We start from the raw sequence: 21,091 nt of genomic DNA, 5'->3' as shown, positions 1-21,091 counted from the left end.
AGGCTTAATAAATATCTTTTGACTGACCAGTGATAGCAGAGGCAAAGAAAAAATGACAAGAGCATCAATGATGCAATGTTTCAAACACACAATGACACTCCATCTGTATTAAATGACTAAGTTATTAAACTTCAATTCCTGTCTCATTAATAGAATACATAAGATGGGGGCAGCTGGGTAGCTCAGTGGATTGAGAGCCAGGCCTAGAGATGGGAGGTCCTAGGTTCAAATCTGGCCTCAGACACTTCCCAGCTGTGTGACCCTGGGCAAGTCACTTGACCCCCATTGCCTACCCTTACCACTCTTCTGCCTTGGAACCAATACACAGTATTGACTCCAAGACAGAAGATAAGGGTTTAAAAAAAAAAGAGAGAATACATAAGATATTCAGTAGGATTCTTCAACTTACCTTTCCATCTTTACACATTACTCTTTCATATATGCCTTCAATAATACCAAATTAGCTTTCTGAAGTTCCTTACATACACAATTTTCCCTCTCCTTTGCATAAACTGCACACTCCACATACACTTGCCTACAATGCACATTTATTACACCTCCACCTCTTAGAAACCCTTTTTTCCCTTCAAATCATCTTTTACATGAAGAATTTTCCTGACTCCCCCAGCTGCTAGCACCTTTCCCACAAAAATTTACCATGTACATGCTTATTTATGGAAATGTCATCTCTTTCAAAGGAATGTAATAAGCTCCTTATGGACAAGGGAGTATTTCATTTTTGTCATTGTAACCCCAATGCCTAGTACAGTGCCTGGCACATAAAAGGTACTTAATAAACACTTTTAATTTATAAGTAATAGCAATTTACTTACCTAACTAATATTTCTGGCCCTCTCATTTGAGAATCCTAACATTTTCCAATTAATACCTTTCTGTAATGCCTCACATCAAAATGCCCTGTGATATAACACAGTGATGCAATATGAACTGGCTGAAAATATTTGTCCTGAACACATTTTATTTCCTAGTAAACAGTATTACTGTCCAATCGATCAATAAACACTTAGAAAGCACCTACTATGTGCTAGGCACTGTGTTAAGCTTGGAGATACAAAAAATGAAAGCCAGTCCAAGACAGTCCTCACCATCAAGAAGCTACAATCTGATGTGGAAGACCTTGCCCTCACAAGAAGCTCACAATCTAATGGGGAAAGTTCAAAAAATGTATACAGGATAAGTAAGAAATAACTGAGGGAAGGCACTAGAATTATAAGACTTCCTATAAAAGATCAGACTTAAAGGAAGCTAGAGAGGTCAATAAGCAGAGAGGAGGAAAGAGCATTCTCTGCATAAGGGTTAACAAAAAGAATGCCTAGAGCCAAGAGATGGGAGTGTCTTGTGTTTGTGGAACACCTAAGAAGCCAACATAAATTGGACTGAAGAGTACCTGAAGAGAGGATAGATGTAAGACTTAAGGAGATAAGTTGTACTGTGGATAGAGTACCAAGCCTAGGAGTCAGGAAGACTCATCTTCTGAATTCAAATCCAGCCCCAGGCACTTAATAGATGTGTGATCCAGGGCAGGTCAATTAACTCTGTCTCAGTTTCTTCATCTGTAAAATGGCCTGGAGAAGGAAATGGAAAACCACTCCAATATCTTTGGAGAAAACTCCAAATGGGTTCACAAAGAGTTATACTCAATTGAAATGACTGAACAAGAACACAGCAACAAAGATGAAAAGAAGACTAGAGAGGTAAGAGAGAATGATAGGCTCAGAAACAAAACATTTTTCATTTAAAGTCACACAAAGCAAACAGGACATTCTTTTACTCTTTTTTGTTTTCATTATCTACATAGTAGCAACAAAAAGTATGCTCAAACATACATTTACACTAATTTAATTATATTATAGTGTCACAGGATCACAGATTTAGAGTTGGAAGTGAACTGAAATTTATCTAGTCCAATTTCCTCATTTTTCAGTTGAGAAAATTGAGGCCCAAAAGCTTGTCCAAGGTTACTTTGGTAAGACACAGCCCTGATTCTTTCCATTCCACCATACTGCTCAAAATGGATTCAAGAAGCAACACCCAAGACATGCCAGTAGTCCTGACATCAGCTTTCTGGAATCAATGTCTAAACTACCTTTGATAAGTCCCTGTTTATGAAATAAAGGCACATTAAGAATAGCTATGGGACTGTCCAAAATGGTTGGGACTTGTTAATTTTTAAAAAGGGTATTTGAGATCTTTCTCCCAGAACTCTCAGGGTTTGTAAACTTGGAACTAGACCATAAAATCATTTATTTAAACCAATACTCTCCTTTTAAAGACAAGGTAAATGAACTGGCCAAGGTCATACAGTGTCTGGGGTGGGATCTGAACCCAGGTCATCCTGATTCCTAAATCCATCATTCTATCCACTACCCATATTACTCTCAACGACAGTTGATCAACAGTTTTATTCTGCAATAGCTAGTCTGATTTTACTTAGTCACACAGCTGACCAGCTCTACTTGGCTAAAAGGGAAGCAGTCAAAAGTAAGACACGGTACTCCAAAAGAGGGAATATCTGCCTTTTGAGTGGAACAACCCATTTCAAGAAGTCCTTTTAGCTGCTACCAGATCAATCAAGCTTTGCCCTAAAGAAGACAGCCACAGCAATCTAACTGTTCAGTTTCGCCATGTCAAAAAAAAAAAAGGAAAACTGACATCATTATAAAAATTTTAATAACTCACATTTTTATACATGTCTTTGAAGTTCTCAAAGTGTTTTCAGACTGTCCTCTCATTGACTCTTACAGAGGAGGAAAACAGGTTTGGAAGGGTGAAGGAGTGAGGCCGCTGGGTTGGGGGATCCCCGTGGGTCAGGGAGGCGCCCTTGCATAAGTCTGGACTTGGAGTCACACCCTCCTGACTTGCTTAGCTAATATCCGAGCGAATACCAATCCCGGTTATCCCCAGGAACCCCTCCGTTTTTGGGGTCCCCGACTTAGAGCTACCATACAATAGAGGCAGGTGAGAGGCACCCAGGAGGACCTGGGCAGCTGCCCAGGGTGCTGAAGCTGAGGATAACCTTCGCCGCGAGAGGGGCTTTCACCTCCTCACTGTAAGCCCACCCCCCAAAAAAGCCAAAGTGATAGTGTTTGTAGCCCCTCCGCTGCGAGCACCCCTGTAATCCGTCCTCTTCTCCCCAGGGGGAGCAAGGAGTCTGTGGCCTATAAGAGGACCAAAACTGACCCGCCCTTCCACGACCAGACAGACACGGGTGGATTTCAGGGCCTGGGGCTCTGAATGTCACGCACATCAGGGGCAGCCTCGCTGGGAGTCCCAGGCCGTTTCAGGGGCGGGGAAGGAGACATACAAACAAATTAAAACTCTAAAAACGTCCTCTACCCACGCCCCTCAAAAAAAGAGTAGTGGGGGGAGGGGAGGGAGCAAGGTTCTGCGGGACGGGTCTATGCAGGGATCAATTCCCGCAGAGGCGCCCGCACTCGGCTCCGCCCCGGGGAGTGAAGAGGAAAGCCCACGCTCTCGGGACGGACAGACAGACTGACAGACAACGCAGAGCCCCCCGCTGAGGCCCGATCACTCCGCCCCGCATAGCCGGCTCTCACCTGAGAGAGGAGGGGCCGGGAGTAGGGGGTGAACCCTCCCAGCGAAGAACGAATTCGTCCCGAGTCCCTCCTCAGTCGCGGCTGGAAACCCTAAGCGACGTCCATGACCCCGAAGCTCGTTCTGCGGACCCAACGGCGGAGAAACCCGAAAAGAGACGACTACACGGAGGGGAGACGGAAATCCCGCCTTCCGGTAGCTCTCATAGGCAGATCCGCGGGAGAGGGGGAGGGGCTTCGTAAAATGATTGGCCAGTCCAGACTGTCCGTTAAGAGAGAGCCGCGTTCCAAACTCACTTTTCTCCGCCCCATCTCCTCCTACGCCCCTGAGTTACTTCGGCTTCTGCTGCTCCTGCCGCTCCTCCTCCTCCTCTTCCTCCCTCCCTGTCTCGAGACCACGCTCACGAGTGGACTGGCAGGAAGGAAGGGGGTGGAGGGAAAGAACTAGGTGCAAGCTTGGGGCTGCTGCAACGAGGCAGTTTAGCGCGGATGGGAGTGAGCGACTGCCTTGCCCAGAGGGCTCGTAACTCCTAGGTACTGGAATAGCCCCATTTTACAGAAGCGAACCCTAGAGGCCTGGAGAAGTTCAGCGTCTTGCTGAACACTGCTGTGGGGGACCCACTTGCTCCCCCGTTTTCCTATGCATCCGCCTGTCAGCACCGGTGACTGCCCCTAGGCACGGGCTGGACTAAACGCGTGGTGAGGGAGAGGCTGGGCGGGAAGATTGCTCCCGGCCCTGGAGCTAGGGAGGCGGCTTGCTTTCTGGCTCCAGAAAGACGCGGGATTCTACTTGCCTGGCTACTGAGTACAGAAGCCAAAACGAGCCCTTCAGCTGTTGTGGGTTGGGGTCTGTTCTGTCATGTGTTTCTGCTTCATCGAAGGCGGGGACTGTATGGAGAGAAGAGTCTCAGGACCTCGTCTTAGGAAACACGGAGCCTCGGAATCTCGAAACTGGAAGAGATAATGATGATCGCGAACTCCAACCTCTACCTGGCCCTCAACTTGCATCCTACAATTTTCAGCAGACCCTAAAAGCTTTTTTGGTTTGAAGATTTCCAGTGTGGGGCCACCCATTCTCCTTTGAGATAGGATTTGTAAAACATTTAGCCCACGCCTGGCGCTTAGAAAGCACTTAAAGAAATGCATATTCCCTTCACCTTCCCTGAGGCTACCCTTTCCACTTTTGCGTTGCTCTCCTGCAGTCTGTCCTGGAACATTTCTTCCAAATGAAAAGTACTTCAACTTTCGCCCATTGTTCGTAGTTCTACTTTCTGGGGCCCAAAAAAAAATAATCATTCCCCCCCCTCCCCCCCCCCCCCGTCCTTTTTTCCTCCAAGCCAACATTTCCAATCCTTGTACTATATCCTGATGTCATGTTCTCTAGGTTGTTTACCTTCCTGATGGATATTCTCCGGGCACTTTCTAGCTCATAGATAAAACCTTCCTAAAAAATGTTCTTTCTGGCTTCCTTCAGCAATTAAATTAAAATCCCACCTTATCAGACACTTCATAGATATGTGACCTTGAGCAAGTCACTCAACCCCAAATGCCTTAGCCCTTAATGATTTTCTGCCTTGGAACTGATATCAGTCTAGGACAGAAGGTAAGGGTGTTTGTTTTTTAAATCACACCTTCTGCAAAAAGCTTTTCCCAGACTCCCCTAATATTTAGTGTCTTCTCTCTGAAACTACCCTCAATTTATCTTGCATATACTTGTTTGCCTATAGTTGTTTGCTGGTGGTCCACCCCATTCAATTGGGAGTTCCTTGAGAAAAGGGACTTGTTTTTGCCTTCCTTTTAATTCTCAGGGCTTATCATAGAATTTAACTCACAAGCAGGTACCTACAGAATGCTTCTTGACTTGTCAAGAACTGAACCTATTTCTCTATGTGATGGTAAGGTGGGATAGAGCAGATTATGACACTCAATGTCCCACAGCTAAGTGAGAGATTGAAGAAAGAGGTGTTCTGACCCCAATATTACTACTTTCCATTATAATAACAATAACTAGCATTATATAGCTATTATTTAATTTTATCTTTACAAACCTAGATTATTATTTCTGATTTAACAGATTAAGAAACAAGATTAAGTATGAGGTAGGATCTGAGTCATACTAATGCATTAAGTGTCTGAGGTCAGTATTGAACTCAGGTCTCCTCAACTCCAAGTTACCTTGCTTCTGCCCCACATATGATTAATTCTTATTATTGTTCCTTTGTTTTTATTTTTATTCAGTGCTTGACAGGGCAATTTCACAGCAAATGAATTTCCATTGCCTTTAACAAGATCAAAACTGCTGACTCCTATCACCTTACTTTATTAGGGTTTGGGTTTAGGTTTGTTTGGTTTGTTTTGGTTTTGGCAAATAAAGACACTCAAAGGCACTAAGTGACCTGGTTCATGGTACTGAGCTAGGACTGTGGAACAGGATTTGAACTAAGGTTCTCTGACTTAAAAATCCAGAGCCATTTCCACAAGAAGCTGCCTTTCAGCTCCCTAAATGGTGCTTAAAAAACAAACAAACAAAAAACATAAATGTTAAAGTTAGAAGAGATCTGAAGGATCATCTGCTTTCATTTCCCTGATAAGGAAAACTGATGACTGTGGAGGGCAGAATGTAATGCCAAGGTATCATGGGAATTTGATGATGAGTAGTTCACATTCACATTTTCTCCATTACTTTCTTAAGCCTAGACAATTTTAAAAATGTATTTGATTTACAGCATTTGCCAATGTTCAAAGTGTTAATGCTCACGCTGAAAATTTAACAATGCTGGGAGCTGGTTCAGGCTGACTTCAGCACACCCCTAAATATGGCTTTAAGTGTTTCAAGTATAACTGGAAAGGAACCATTAAAATGTTAACACTAATGAGCAATCATCTACTTTAAGCTATAAAAACTTAAAACCACACAAAGACTTTTGAGGCCCTCTCCATTTTCCAACCACCAGTATATAGCAACTGTTACTGGTCTGCAATATTTTTGCTGCCAAGGAGCCCTTAATTAAAACCTATTGGTTTGAAAAAACTAACAGCTTCTCTGTTCTTCTACACTCTTTAGCTTAGAATCTTGCTCTCTGGGCCAAGAAAAACCTCAAATTTTCAGTAAAGGTCGTGTAGAGTATAGATTAGCAAATCCTGTATCTAGACTAGCGCCTTTATTTTACAAAAGAGACCTAAATAGGCCGATGACTTGCCTAATATGTATTTATGTGCGTGTGTATATTTATACATATATATGTGTGTATGAATGTGGATGTGTGTATATGCATATACTTATATACACATACATATAGATAGATATAGATATGTGGAGGCAGCTAGATGGCTTACTGTGAATAGAGTGCTAGGTCTCCATCCTGAGTTCAAATCCTGAGACCTAAATTCAATCTAACCTCAGACACTTACTAATTGCATGACCTTGCGTAAGCCACTTAACCTCTGTTTCCTTTAGAACACTGAAAAAAGATATGGCAAGCCACTCCAATAGCTTTGCCAAGAAAACCCCACATAGACAGTATTGACATTCTATGGTCTATGTCAGTGATGGGCAAACTTTTTAAAGAGGGGGCCAAAGGAAAGGAAATGCTCTTCTGTCAGTCTGTTTCTAAGGCAGCTCTTTTGAAGTTTATGGTATTGTACCCTACTCATTGAATTCATCAGATTAGGAATAATGTTGCACAGCTGGATAGAATATTTCAGGGGACCGCATCTGGCCTGCCAGCCGTAGTTTGCCCATCACTGGTCTATGTGAACACAAAAAGTCAAGCACAACTGAACTAGGGGATGGGGCAGAGAGAGAGAGCATTGGGGGAAGGGGGGAGAGAAGAAGGGAGGAAGAGAATAGATAGATAGATAGATAGATAGATAGATAGATAGATAGATAGATAGATAGATAGATAGATAGATAGATAGATAATGATGAGAGCTAGGACCCCTGAGTCAGGCACCAAATAACATCTATAGATTTACGAGAACTGGGTCTCTGCCTAGGTACATATCAGGGGCCAAGAGTTATCAGGACACCTGTCTCCCTCCAATGAACAACCATTAGGAAAAATTCCATTAGTTACTGCCTGTGTCAAGCTACCCAGGGGAACTTGTTCATCTCCTAAAGCCCAGCCAAAGGGAGAGGGCAGAGAGACCTTGATTTTTCTCTATAGAATCCTATCTCCCACTATTCTCAAAAGTCTGCTTCTACCAGTTTGGGTCATATCTCCCTGCTATCCCCCAAAAAAGCTTTACTCAAGATGAATAGAGCTTAAATGACAAATTCTTTTGAAGGGAGACCAAACCCTGAATGCAACAGACAGAAAAACTGATTGATTGGTTGATTGATTATAGAAAGTTAGATAGAGACAGACTGACAGAGATAGATAGATATAGATAGATAGTAGATAGATAGATAGATAGATAGATAGATAGATAGATAGATAGATAGATAGATAGATAGATACATTGAATGCCTGACAGCTTCAAATCTACTTACTCTAAGTTGGGTATTCTTTCCTCTTTGCCACACTGTTTCCTAGTACAAACTAAGAGAAACAATTCTGAAGATAAACATAGCCTAATAGTAACAGTATTTCTATTATTTTCTTGGGCAAATATCATCATAAAGAATTTAATCTTTGTTATGATTCTCACCTTCTGTAACTGTAGCATCTTCTATATATCTACACCATCATTCTCCAACCCAGGACCCTATTCTCAGCATTATTGTGTGTCCTCACTTTTTCTTACCTGCCATTACCAATCAATTGCAGTTATCATGCCATGTCTACAATATTCCCTACACTCCATTTCTTCATAGTCACACAGCTGCCACCCTACCTCAGGTTCTCATTGCCTCTCCCCTAAATTATGGCCACACCCTCCTAACTAATTGGTTTTTCCACTTTGAATCCCACCCTGCTCTGGGCCATCCTCCATACTGCTGCCAAAGTATTTTCCCCATAAGCACAGATTTAACCATGTGACTCCCCTCAGTCAAGCCCAGAGTAGGATCAAACCTAATTCCTCTGTTTAGCTTTTAAAGTTCTATGTATACAACCTAGCCCTGCCCTATCTTTCCAGTCTTCCACTTCCCACACTCCAAGATCCAGAAAAACTGGCCCTGTCTCTCTCCCTTATGTACAACATCCCATCCCCCATCTCCATGCTTTTACATGATCATCCCACATGCTTGGAATGTATTTCCTCTTTACTTCCACCCCCTCAAAGAGTACTTTTCTTCCTTTAAAATGAATCGCAAGCATTGTCTTCTACATAAGACTTTATTAGATAGAGGGCAGCTGGGTATCTCAGTGGATTGAGAGTCAGGCCTAGAGACAGGAGGTCCTGGGTTCAAATCTGGCCTCAGACACTTCCCAGCTATGTGACTTTGGGCAAGTCACTTGACCCCCATTGCCTACCCTTACCACTCTTCTGCCTAGGAGCCAATACACAGAAGTTAAGGGTTTAAAAAAAAAAAAAAAGCCCTGTAATATGCAGTATATCGCCTTTTAAAAAGATAAAACTTTAAAAAAAATTTTTATTAGATAAACCTTCCTAAAATGTGCCTCCTGGTTTCTTCAGGTCTTAGTTAAAATTCTCCCTTCTGCAAAAAATCTTTCCCAGACCCTCTGTAAACGCTAGTGTCTACTCCTGAGACTACCCCCAGTTTATCCTGCCTATATCTTATTTGCCCATAGTTGTTTGCTGGTTATCTGTCCCATTCGAGGGGAAGCTCTTGTAGAGGGCAAAGATTGGTTTTGATCTTGCTTTTCTCCTCAGGTCTTAGCCCAGTGCTTGGCCTAGAATTTCTCATGCTTCCTTATGTATATATTTGTTTCTGTTAACTTTGTATTTATCCTACACGCACATATTTTTAAACCCTTATCTTCTGTCTTAGAATCAATACTAAATATGAGTTCCAAGGCAGTAGAGTGGTAAGGACTAGGTAATTGAGGTTAAGCCCAGTGTCACACAGAAAATATCTGAAGGCCAGGTCATATAGTTTTATTTATACTTGTCTCTTCCATTAGAACATAAGTCCAATGCAAGTAGGGAATGTTTCATTCTTTGTGCTTGCGATATGGGACCCTAACAAAGGCCAGCACCTTGCCCTCCAAATTATAGAAGTGTTTCAGGCCAAAATGTAAGCAGGAAAATTCCTTTGCTTCCTCGCACCCTTGTTAAGGCTAAAGAAAGGGTCAGCCTGGACTTCACAGATTAATGATAAGAAAGACCCTTGAGAGAATTATCCTCCTTGGATCTTCCTTTAGGTTATGAGACGGACACAGAAATGCACCTCCAGGGTATGCTTTGATACCGTCCAATTGTATCTAAGACATCTATTTGGCCCCTACACTATGAGGGTCACCCCCTATGTCTTCAGGCTGACTCTGGTCAGATGACCCAAAACTCCTCCCCTCCACTTGTGCCTGAGTGCATAACCTCCTGAAGTTAACTGTCACCTGTGGTAAAGAGTAGAAAGACCCCAGAAGTGATGTTCTCAAGGAGGCAGTTTTCTATCTATGATATCCTCCCAGCCAAATTCAGCATGAATTCCAAATTAATAAATTTCTCTTTTAATCTTTAAGCTAAGTTTTGAAGTCTTGCATTCTTGCAAAAGATACCCATCCCAAACCCAGGGGGTTCATCTCAAGCCCTCTACAACACTTGTATCCCCAGATCCTAAAACAGACAGCATTTGGTAGTCATTTAATGAATACTTGTTGATTTATTGATATTTCATTATCTTCCCTCAAAACAATTTAATCATTTAAATGATCCATGATCTTTTTATGTGGCCCTGACAGGTAACTAGCAAGGTTTCTCCACTTTACAGATAGGAAAAATAAGTTACAAGTAAGATAAATTTATTTAAGTTTATTCAAACCAAGTTAACAGCAGAAAAAAATACATTTATCATTCTAAATCTGTTGTTTAGCATTATACACAGTAACTGAAACATTGTGGGATGATCAAATGTAATAGACTTTCCTACTAATAGCAATGCAATGATCCTGGACAATTCTGAGGAACTTATGAAACAAATACTATCTATATCTAGAGAAAGAACTGTGGGAGTAGAAATGCAAAAAAAAAAAAATATGATTTATCCCTTGCTTATTTAGGTAAATGATTTGGAGTTTTGGTTTTAAAGGATTACTCTATTACAAAAATGAATATAGAAATAGATTTTGAGTAATAATATATGTATGACCCAGTGGAATTGCATGTCAACTCTGGGAGAGGGGAGGGAAGATGGGAGGGAGACAACATGAATCATATAATCATGGGGAAAATGTACATATATACATATATATAAATAAATCTGGTATTCAGGAATATTATTTGTCAAATTTATGAACATTCAATCAATTAACATTTATTATGTGCCTACTATGTGTCAGGTACTATACTAAACTCTGGGGATAAAGGCAAAAATCATTTCCTGCCCTTAAGGAGTTTACAGTCTAATAGAGGGTAATGACAAGATCACAGGATATTTGTTTTGCTTTGACAGCCTAATTATCCTCTACCTTGCAATGACTTTAATTAGCAGAAAAACAAAGCTTATCATAATTTAAGTTACTCTGCTTAATAGAAAGGAGAGCAAAAAAGGGGGAGGGGAAATAAGAAAAAATAGGCCTATAAAATGAACAAAATTGAGAATACATAGTTTGGAAAAGGATGAAGGATAACTGAACAATAGTCCCATTAGCAGCTTTTAGTCAACACACCTGCTGCCTTTATAAACTCAAGAATCGTTACCCTAACTCTCAGTCCCTGATTCCTTCCCCATCCCCACCCAAACAAGATTACATTTTCCCTCTACAAGGTTGTATGAATACCTCTGAGTGGTCAGTGATTCATTCTACTACCATGAGATCAAATCCACATTCCAGTGTTTTCTCCCCACTATTAACCACCAGAAATTAGTGCCCCAGTCTCATTTAACTGATTAACTTCAATTATCTATTACAAATAGAAATTACTAAGAAAAGATAACAAGAACAGACGTATAAATATTTCCATCCAACAAATGGGAGCACACTCTCCTCTACACAACCTTAATCTCTGGAAAAAAATGGGCTCAGATTTAAATTAACTGCTAATAATTTTCAATTCCCCAAATTCACTTGAAGGTGGGACTTAACCAATAAATTGTTGTTTCACCCCGCTGGGTGTCCCTGGTCCACTTCTATGCTAGGTCAAACAGGTTGCTTGGGACATTGAACCTCAGTGTCTCCACTGTCCAAAAATCTGACAAGGACTCTGGCTCCCAGCTTCCTGGGAGAGTCACAAGGTTGTAGCCTGGTCTATTACTCCACCTATGAGGACAAAAAACAAAAAAAAAAACAAAAACAAAAACAAAACAACAATTGCACGTAATAGGCTCTTTATAAATGTTACATATTCTTATTATTAATATGGAAGAAAAGACATGGAAGAGAGTAAAAGAAACAAGACACTTGATTCAGTTTTCTTGCTTGATATTAAATGAAGCTGTGATTGTTCAGAGTTGTAACTGCATTTTCAAATATTGTGTTGATATAAATAATTTTAGCCAGCCTAGTGGTAATCTAAACATTATTTTACCCAATCCAGTGTTTTGTCATACTGTTGTTTTCTCAGATAATGCTCCTCTTTTCTTAAATGTACACTCTTCTTCTCTCCTGGTGTTTATTGTATTTTTTTGGAATTTCTTCCTGTCAAACCTGTTTTCTTCTTCCTAAAAGGCTGTGATCTGATATTGATAGACCTGCAAGTGGAAAGCAGGAACCCTGTTCATTAATGGTTGATAATGTCTTAATGTTTACATTGTCAGTGGTATTGACTAGGAGAAGGGGCAATGAGGAGATACCTCCTTTCCCAACTCCAAATTACATGCCTTTGGACTCTCTCCTCCATACCCCCTGCCTGTCCCCAAGCCCTCTACTGCCCTTTCTGGCTCCTTTCAAGACTCAGTTCAAGACTTCTGAGAGAAGTCTTTCCTAGACTTTGCCCCTTCCCCCTACATATTCCCTCTGAGGTTATTTTATGTTTTTTTAAAACCCATCTGTCCCATCTTACCATCTGTCTTAGACTCAGTAGTAAGTATCAGTTCCAAGGCAGCAGGGCAGCAAGGGCTGAGCAATTAGGGTTAAGTGACTTGCCCAGGGTCCCACAACTAGGAAGCCTCTGAGGTCAGACTTGTACCCAAGACCTCCCAGTTCCAGGTCTGGCTCTCTATCCACTGAACCACCTCCCTGCTCCATTTTACATTTACAATATATATTATATGTATAGTTATTTAACATATTATCTCCCCCATAGCATGAGAGCTCCTTGAGGACAAGAGCTTCAATTTTGCCTTTCTCAGTACCCCCAGTAATATGTTGGCTCATAGTAAGTATGGCACATAGTAGGTATTTAATAAACTAACTCCTCAGAACCATGTTGCCTTAGGCCAAAGGAGAATTTCCTTTCCTTCTCACTTAAAATTTAGTACAGAAGGGGCAGCTAGGAGGCTTAGTAGGTAGAGACTCAAACCTGGAGATTGAAGGTCCTGGGTTCAAGTTTGACCTCAGACATTTTCTAGCTGTGACCCTGGGCAAGTCACTTAACCCCCATTCCCTAACCCTTATAGTTCTTCTGCGTTGAAAGCAAGAAACCATTCTAAAACATAAAGTAATGGTTTTAGAAAAAAAAATGTTAGTGCTGACATCAGTGATTTTAAATAACAAGAAACCCTAAGAGAAGCAAATCAATGAGAACCTATGAGGAAAAATGGGGATGTGGGTTGTTGACCTTTCAAAGAATAGTAATAGCTAGTATTCATGTACTTAATATTAATTAATTTATTTATATGCTAATACACTATTTAATATTTCCAAAGTATTTTACAACTATTATCTCCTTTTATCCTCACAACATCTCGGGGTCGGGGTGGGGGATAGACACTATTATTATAGATGAGGAAAGTAATTAAGTGACTTGCTCAGGATCGTACAGCTAGGAAGTGTTGGAGGTCAAATTTGAACTTGGATCTTCTGATTCCAGGCTCAGAGCTCTTCCACTGTACCATCTATGTTCCTCAAAGAATAGCCATTGTGATAAAATGTCTTGTCACAGAGGCAGTTTCCCAGAAATGTCTGCAGTGCTAGACTCTGAGCTGGGAAGAAAGGTTTAATTGGCCTCCCTTAGACACTGACTTCTTCTGCTTCCTTTAGTAAATTATTCCTCCTCTCCAAGCTTTGGTTTCTTCATCTTTAAAATGGGGAGAGTAATCACATGGATGTGACAAGGTTATTGTTGAGGCTCAAAGGAGAGATGGATGACTGGGGGAGCGAATGAATGAAATATTAATAAGTAAATATTAAGCACTTACTATGTGAAAAGCACTGAGATAATGTATGTAAAGTTCTGTGCAGACCTGAAAGAACTATGTAAATGTCAGCTATTGTTATGATCTAGCTCTGCTGGCAAAGCATTTCATGCTATTCAACATTTTTCCACTTAGCAAAATGACTCTGAAATGAAGGTCACCAAAGACATTTCCCTCTCCTATCTCCCACATAAGACGCTTCCTAGCTCTCCTCTGCTCCCAAGGCTTTTCATCTTAGAAATTGTGCAAAGAAGAAAAAATAAACATTTCCTTTTGAGAAATAATGTTGAATTGAATGAGTTTCTCTCTTTCCTTCTCTATCTCCCTCTTCTTCCAACCTCTCCCTTTCCCCCTTTTCTCTCTCTTCCCCCCTCTCTCCTTCCTACTCATTCTGTCTCCCTCTCCCTTCTCTCCCTTCTCTCCCTTTGTTCCCTCCCCCCTCTCCTTCTCTTTCTTCCCTTTCTCCTACCTTCTCTCTCCTTCTTCATTCCTCTTCCTCCCTTGTCTCTCCTTTCTCCCCCCTCCTCTCCTCCTCTTTCCATCTCCTCCCTTCTTCAGCCTCATTCCCCAACACATCCCCTCTTTCATATCAGGAAAGGCCTCCAGAAAGAGGTGGCATTTGAAATGAGCCTTGAAGGGAGCCTGGAGTTCCAAGAGGTGGAAATGAGGAGAAAGAACACCTCCGTACATAGAGAACAACCTGTTGAAAGCCTTAGTCATGTAAATTTATTATTTGTATGTTTTTAAACCCTTATCTTCCATCTTAGAATCAATTCTTTAGGGGAAGGTGGGTAGCTCAGTGGATTGAGAGTCAGACCTAGAGACGGGAGGTCCTAGGTTCAAATCTGGCCTCAGACACTTCCCAGCTGTGTGACCCTAGGCAAGTCACTTGACCCCCCCATTGCCCACCCTTACCACTCTTCCACCAAGGAGCCAATACACAGAAGTTAAGGGTTTAAAAAAAAATCAATACTTTATATTGGTTCCAAGACAGAGGAGCAGTAAGGGCTAGGTAGAGGGGGTGAAATGACTTGTCCAGGGTCACACAACTAAGAAGTGTCTGAGGTCATATTTGAACCCAGGACCTGCTGTCTCTAGGTCTGACTCAATCCACTGAGCCACTTAGCTGCCCCCATATCATGAAAAACTAATGAGGTTTAAATGAGTCTTTTTTCAAATGAAATATTTGCGGGGGGAAAAAAATAGCTGGAGCTGGCACACAGTAGGAGCTTTATACATACTTATTCCTTTCCCCCTTCTGCTTTTGCTGTTTTTTAATCCTATGGTATGTCATGCACCTAAACTACACCTTTGCTTTCCTTCTAAAGTCCCTTTCCAGTGGTCCTAACCTACAATGCAGAATCTATGAGAGGCTCTGATGGCTCAGCAGGCAAGTCTCCTCTCGCCTCCTAACAGAATGTCATACCAGCTATAAATATTTGATCGTGCTGGCAGGACTCCAGATACTGGCTTACTTCTTCTTCCACTGCCCAGAAGCCCTTTGCTGTGGTGTTATTTCTACTTCATTCCATTATGTAACATGGACATTGGATGGTAGAAACAGATGGGGTAGGGTTTGGTTTTTTTTCCCCAAATATAAATTGCTTTGCTCAAGTAATCTGTAGGGTAATAACCTTTTGACATTCTGGAATCCACATCCGGATTGGTATGACATAACCAGTTATAATCTCTCTGTTGAAATCATGAAAAAATGTATGTGTGTGTGTGTGTGTGTGAATAAAATGTTTTTAGAAAAGGATAAATAAATCCATTGGACTTCTAGGAACTGGTTAATTTTTATAATTGCCACACAAATGTCACATATGTCATTCTGTAGCCTAACTCAGAGTTTTGAGACCACACTAAAAGCAGATGAAGTGTACTATAATTAATCAGTTCTCAATTCTAATATCCACGATCAATAAACTGCTTTTGTTCGAGGAGAATGTTTATTCTTTCTTTTTGAGTCCTTACCTTTTGTCTTAGAATTGATACTAAGGTGGGGCAGCTGGGTAGCTCAGTGGATGGAGAGTCAGGCCTAGAGATGGGAGGTCCTAGGTTCAAATCCCGCCTCAGCCACTTCCCAGCTGTGTGACCCTGGGCAAGTCACTTGACCCCCATTGCCCACCCTTACCACTCTTCCACCTAGGAGCCAATACACAGAAGTTAAGGGTTTAAAAACATTTTTTAAAAAGAATTAAACAAAAGAATTGATACTAAGTATTATTTCCAAGGCAAAAGAACTGTAAGAGTTAGATAATTGAGGTTAAGTGACTTATCCAGGGTCACAAAACTAGAAGTGTCAAATTTGAACCCAGAAACTTCAGTCTCCAGGTCTGGCTATCTGTCCATTGAGCCATCTAGGTTCTCTTGCTGTATTCATATATGTTTATTCTAAGATTATAATATTGTAGTGCATTTTAATTTCTAATCAAGAGTAGAACAGTAGTCTTGAAACAAATTCTTAAAGGAGAATATGAGGAGAATGAGAAAGGGAAAGGAGATTGGGAGACTGGTGGTGCTATTAACAGAAAAAAGGAAACCAAGAGAAGACATGAAAAGTCAGTGAAGGAATGAGTCTGAGTTTAATGTTAGCCTTGTTGAGTTTAAGGTGTTGTAAGGACATAAAAGGGAAGATATCTTGTAGATAATTCTAACTTTTTCGATCTATAATCAAGAAAAATGGTCAGGCCTTGAAATATTTGTAGAAGTTAATCATATAGAGACATGGCTGACTCTGTGAAGAGTATGGAAACTGTCAAAGGAAAATACACAGGGGAGAAGCAGAAAGGACAAAGAGAATGAAAGCATCTTGAGATCAAGAACAATCTCACTTTTGCATTTGTGCCCTCAGTTTCCACTACAATTTCTGGCACACAGAAGTCGCCTCATGAATGCTTATGGATTGATTGTTAATGAAAATTGGAGTTTGCTGACAAGCAAGATTACAATTAAGAATGTTTGCACTTATGTTGCTGACTGTAAATAGTACTTAGGGCAAAAAGCATGAAAAACATCTTCAGAAACTCTGGTGAACTCTGTGCTGGAACAACTGCATGTGTACCCACAGAGAGGGCTCTGAATGTCTCCTCTGGCACGTGTGCCATAGGTTTGTCACCAGGGATATAGTACATAAACAAAAGAATTACAATTATGTTATAAAAGTATCTACAGAAACTATACAAAATATTCAGTAATTCCTCAATATGCAATTCTTATTAAAGTTTATCTTTATAAAAGTTATTCTGGGATAATCTTTGTACAATAAATAATCTATACATTAAAAAAAAATCTTCAGAAAAGGGAAGGGGACAGGATAAGAAGATAAAAACTCTCAGTTGTAAAGAAGGTAGAGACAGGACAGATTCCAGCAGGAAAGAAACTCAAGTCAGTGGTTTCCTGTTTTAACCAATTATTCCAGCTAACAAGTTACTAAGCTCTTTTTTTATACTGCTGAGGGACAGCAAGAGCTATCAGTATTCCACATTTAATGCTCTAGGGCAAAGGTCCTGTTGCCATGTCCTAGCCCTGCTTAGAACTGATTATTTTTACAGAAATAAATTTTAGAGTTGAAGATTTCTTGTTTCCTTTCTGAATGTTAAACAGAAGACTATTTTATTGGTCCCTCTTCTGCCCCCTAAATGCTGATGTTAGTTACAATTTTTCTTAAGTCCTCTCTTCTACTTTTTTCTACATAGTTTCCTTTCCTTTAAAAAAAATAAGTTCTTATTTTCTGTCTTAGAATCAATATTAAGTATCAGTTCCAAGGCAGAACAGCAGTAAGGGGTAGGTAATTCAAGTTAAGTGACTTGTCCAGGGTCACACAGCTTGGCAGCGTCTGAGGTCCAGTTTGAGCCCAGGCCTGGTTCTCTATCCCTTGAACCATCTGGCTGCCTTTACATATTTTCCTTTGACAGTTTCTGTACTCCTCACAGATTCAGCCATGTCCTCTATATGAATAACTTCTACAAATATTTCAAGGCCTGACCATTTTTCTTGATTATAGATTGAAAAAGTTAGAATTATCTACAAGATATCTTCCCTTTTATATCCTTACAGCACCTTAAATTTAACAAAACTAATATTAAACTCAGACTTATTCCCTCAAAGGCTTTTCATGTCTTCTCTTGGTTTCCTTATTTCTGTTAATAGCACCACCAATCTCCCAAGTTTCCAACCTTGGAGCCATCTCTGACTTTCTCCACCTCTCTTCTTCAATATCCAATCATTTGCCAGATCATTATCCACCAAAACTCCACAGTATACCTTGCCTCTAACCCCTACTTTCCTTTCCACTACTACCACCCTATTTTAGGCTCTCATTACAGCTCACCTGGATTATTTTAGTGGCTTCCTAACAGATCTCTTGGCCTCCAACCTTTTCTCTTCTCAATTCCATTCTAAATATTGCCTTGAATAGTAAATTAAGAATTTTGTCTTTTATCTTACAGGCTGTAGGGAGCCAGGTAGAGTTTCTTAGCAGGGGAGTGACATAGTCAAACTTGAATATTAGGAAGATTACCTGGGCAGCTGGAAGAAGGAGGGATTAGAGAAGATGGGTTAGAATAAAACATGCTGATTTTTCCCTTTGCTCTCTTTTAATGATACTTCCTCTATCACCTTTTCCACCTCACCCTCATCTCTAGTTGGTAGTAGATAAACATTTAAGTGTCTGGCTACTATATGCCAGGCACTATGCCAAGAAAAAAGGCAATATAGTTTCTGCCCTCAAAGAGCTTAGAGTTTATTGGAAATAAAAGGAAGCTGAAAAAATAGGAATGGGGACCATTAAAGGATATCACCACGGAGGAGGAAGACATTTGAGTTAAAACCAAGCAGACAGGGGGCAGCTGGGTAGCACAGTGGATGGAGAGCCAGGCCTAGAGATGGGAGGTCCTAGGTTCAAATCTGACCTCAGACACTTCCCAGCTGTGTGACCCTGGGCAAGTCACTTGACCTCCCCCCCCCCCATTGCCTACCCTTATCACTCTTCTGCCTTGGAGCCAATACACAGTATTGACTCCAAGAGAGAAGGTAAGGATTTAAAAACAAAACAAAACAAGCAAATAAACAGAAAACGAAGAGATGGCTGGAAATTCTGTTATATAACAGGTGGCTTTGGGAGGGTGTTTAATGCTCTACTCTTCAGCCCCCAATCAAAGGGTTATTGAAATATTGAAATTCTAACCATCTGATAAGGCCAGACTTCAAACCCAGAATTTGAAGCCACTATTGACTGGAAGGAACAACCCTACTGGGAGTCACCAACAACCATCAACCAATTGCCACCAGTGGGCAAGTAGCCCATGAACCTGGGAAGGGCAATAGCTTCTCAAACCACAATTCCTATTTCCAGCCTGCCCCAGTCATAGACTGGAGAAGTCCAAAGAAACCACTCTTATGGGGGTTCAAACCCCACTGGAGTTCTTCAGGCACAGACCAGAAGCCAACTTACCAAGTACTATGTAAATTGCAGAGAAGATTCTCTGCTATGGAGGATATGTTGGAGTAGGTCTCCAGCCTGAGATTCTGTAAATTACATTAATTTCATGCACTTAACACATTCTAATTTGGACTATAGCTATTTATAACCATTTTATCTCCCCTAATAAATTGTGAGCTTCCTAAGGTCAAGGTTCATGGTTTTCCTTAAATTGGTACTTAATTAATTGAGTAAGTATAACACTTTGCAGGTGCTCAATAAATTTGTTGAATTAAATGTGATAACTCTTCTTTTTTTTTTTTTTCCCCAATGGCTTAACTAAAGGGGGAGCTAGAAGGCTCAGTGGATAGAGAACCATGTCTGCAGATGGGAGGTCCCAGATTCTTCCTAGCTGGTGTATAAATGGAGATTTTGAACCTTGGATTTCATCCCCCCATAAGTTCTTAGTTTTCCCAAAATTGCCTTTAATCTCTCCTGAGCCTCCACTGTTGCATGGTGACATTATTGTTTTATAGTTGGCTGTAATTCCTTCTTCTTTCTCTTTTGCTCCTGAGAGCGGGCTGGGTGAGTTGAACACCTTTTCCCTCTAGTTTTTTTTTTTTATGTTAGTTTATTATTAATAAAATATTTATAAATAAAATATTTAGTATTTTGCATATTAATTTTAATCTCCACACTGGATGACCCTGGGTAAGTCACTTAACCCTCATTGCCTACTCCTTACTGCTCTTCTCTTAGAACCAATACTTGGTATTAATTTTAAGCCGTAGGGTAAGGATTTAAAAAAAAAAATAAACCTTAAATAACTACTAAATGGAGCCTGGTTATTCCTATCAGTCCTCACTAGTCACATACAAATAAATTGTGTTTCAGGCAAATTTTACTATTCCTATTTTCAAACAAATCAGAAAACACAAGATTAATGTGCTTGTGAAACTATTTCTTGGTTGCTTTTTTGAAAAACAACATTTTCTCCTACTTTCCTTTTCACTGAATTGGGAGACAGCTGTGCAGGCTTAGATTTATGATGTGCGACTTCTAGTAATTAATTTTTTTCCTGCTTCCTTCAAACTACAACAAACATTCCATGCAATTTTCAATGTAGCTTAAAACATAGCATCTATTTTGCATTTTCAAAGATAGAAGAAGTAAAATCCAATGGAGAGAAATAAACTAAAACTTGCAATAATTATAAAGAGTATTATTTCTGACACATTAGTAGCTATATGATGTTGGACAAATCATGTAACCTATCTAGGCCTCACTTTTCCTCTTGTGTAAAACTAAAAGGGTTCGACTAAGTAATCTCTGAGGTCCTTTCCAGTTCTAAATTTGTGTGATCCTAGAACAGTCATTTGCATTTATTTTTTAGTTTGTTTGTTGTTAGTGGTTTGTTTTTTTTCTTCAGTGAAACAGTTCTGTACTTAGTCAGGAAACACTTAAGGGGAGGCAGCTAGGTTGCTCTGTGGATAAAGAGCTAGGCCTTGAGTCAGGAAGATCTGAATTCAAATCTGACCTATGTGACCCTGGGCAAGTCACTTAACCATGATTGCCTAGCCCTTGCCACTCTTCTATCTTACAATGGATACTAGGACAGAGAGGAAAGAAAGAAAACAAAGAAGGAAGGAAGGAAGGAAGGAAGGAAGGAAGGAAGGAAGGAAGGAAGGAAGGAAGGAAGGAAGGAAGGAAGGAAGGAAGGAAGGAAAGAAGGAA

General features: G+C 40.5%; 1 protein-coding gene across 1 annotated transcript in view; it reads right to left on the bottom strand.

Annotated features, from left to right (window-relative positions):
• RNF13 (ring finger protein 13) overlaps positions 1-3,671 on the bottom strand; it is a 117,075-nt gene extending 113,404 nt beyond the window's left edge. Inside the window, exon 1 of the mRNA XM_044670848.1 lies at positions 3,579-3,671. The gene's annotated coding sequence lies outside the window, so the exon portion shown is untranslated. The remainder of the gene's footprint in view (positions 1-3,578) is intronic.
• Between the last annotated feature and the right edge of the window lie 17,420 nt (positions 3,672-21,091).

The sequence above is a fragment of the Gracilinanus agilis genome, chromosome 3, assembly GCF_016433145.1.
Source record: "Gracilinanus agilis isolate LMUSP501 chromosome 3, AgileGrace, whole genome shotgun sequence".
In the NCBI taxonomy this organism is placed as follows: domain Eukaryota; kingdom Metazoa; phylum Chordata; class Mammalia; order Didelphimorphia; family Didelphidae; genus Gracilinanus; species Gracilinanus agilis.
Note: the sequence above shows the minus strand (reverse complement) of the source record. Positions and strands in the feature narration are given on the sequence as shown.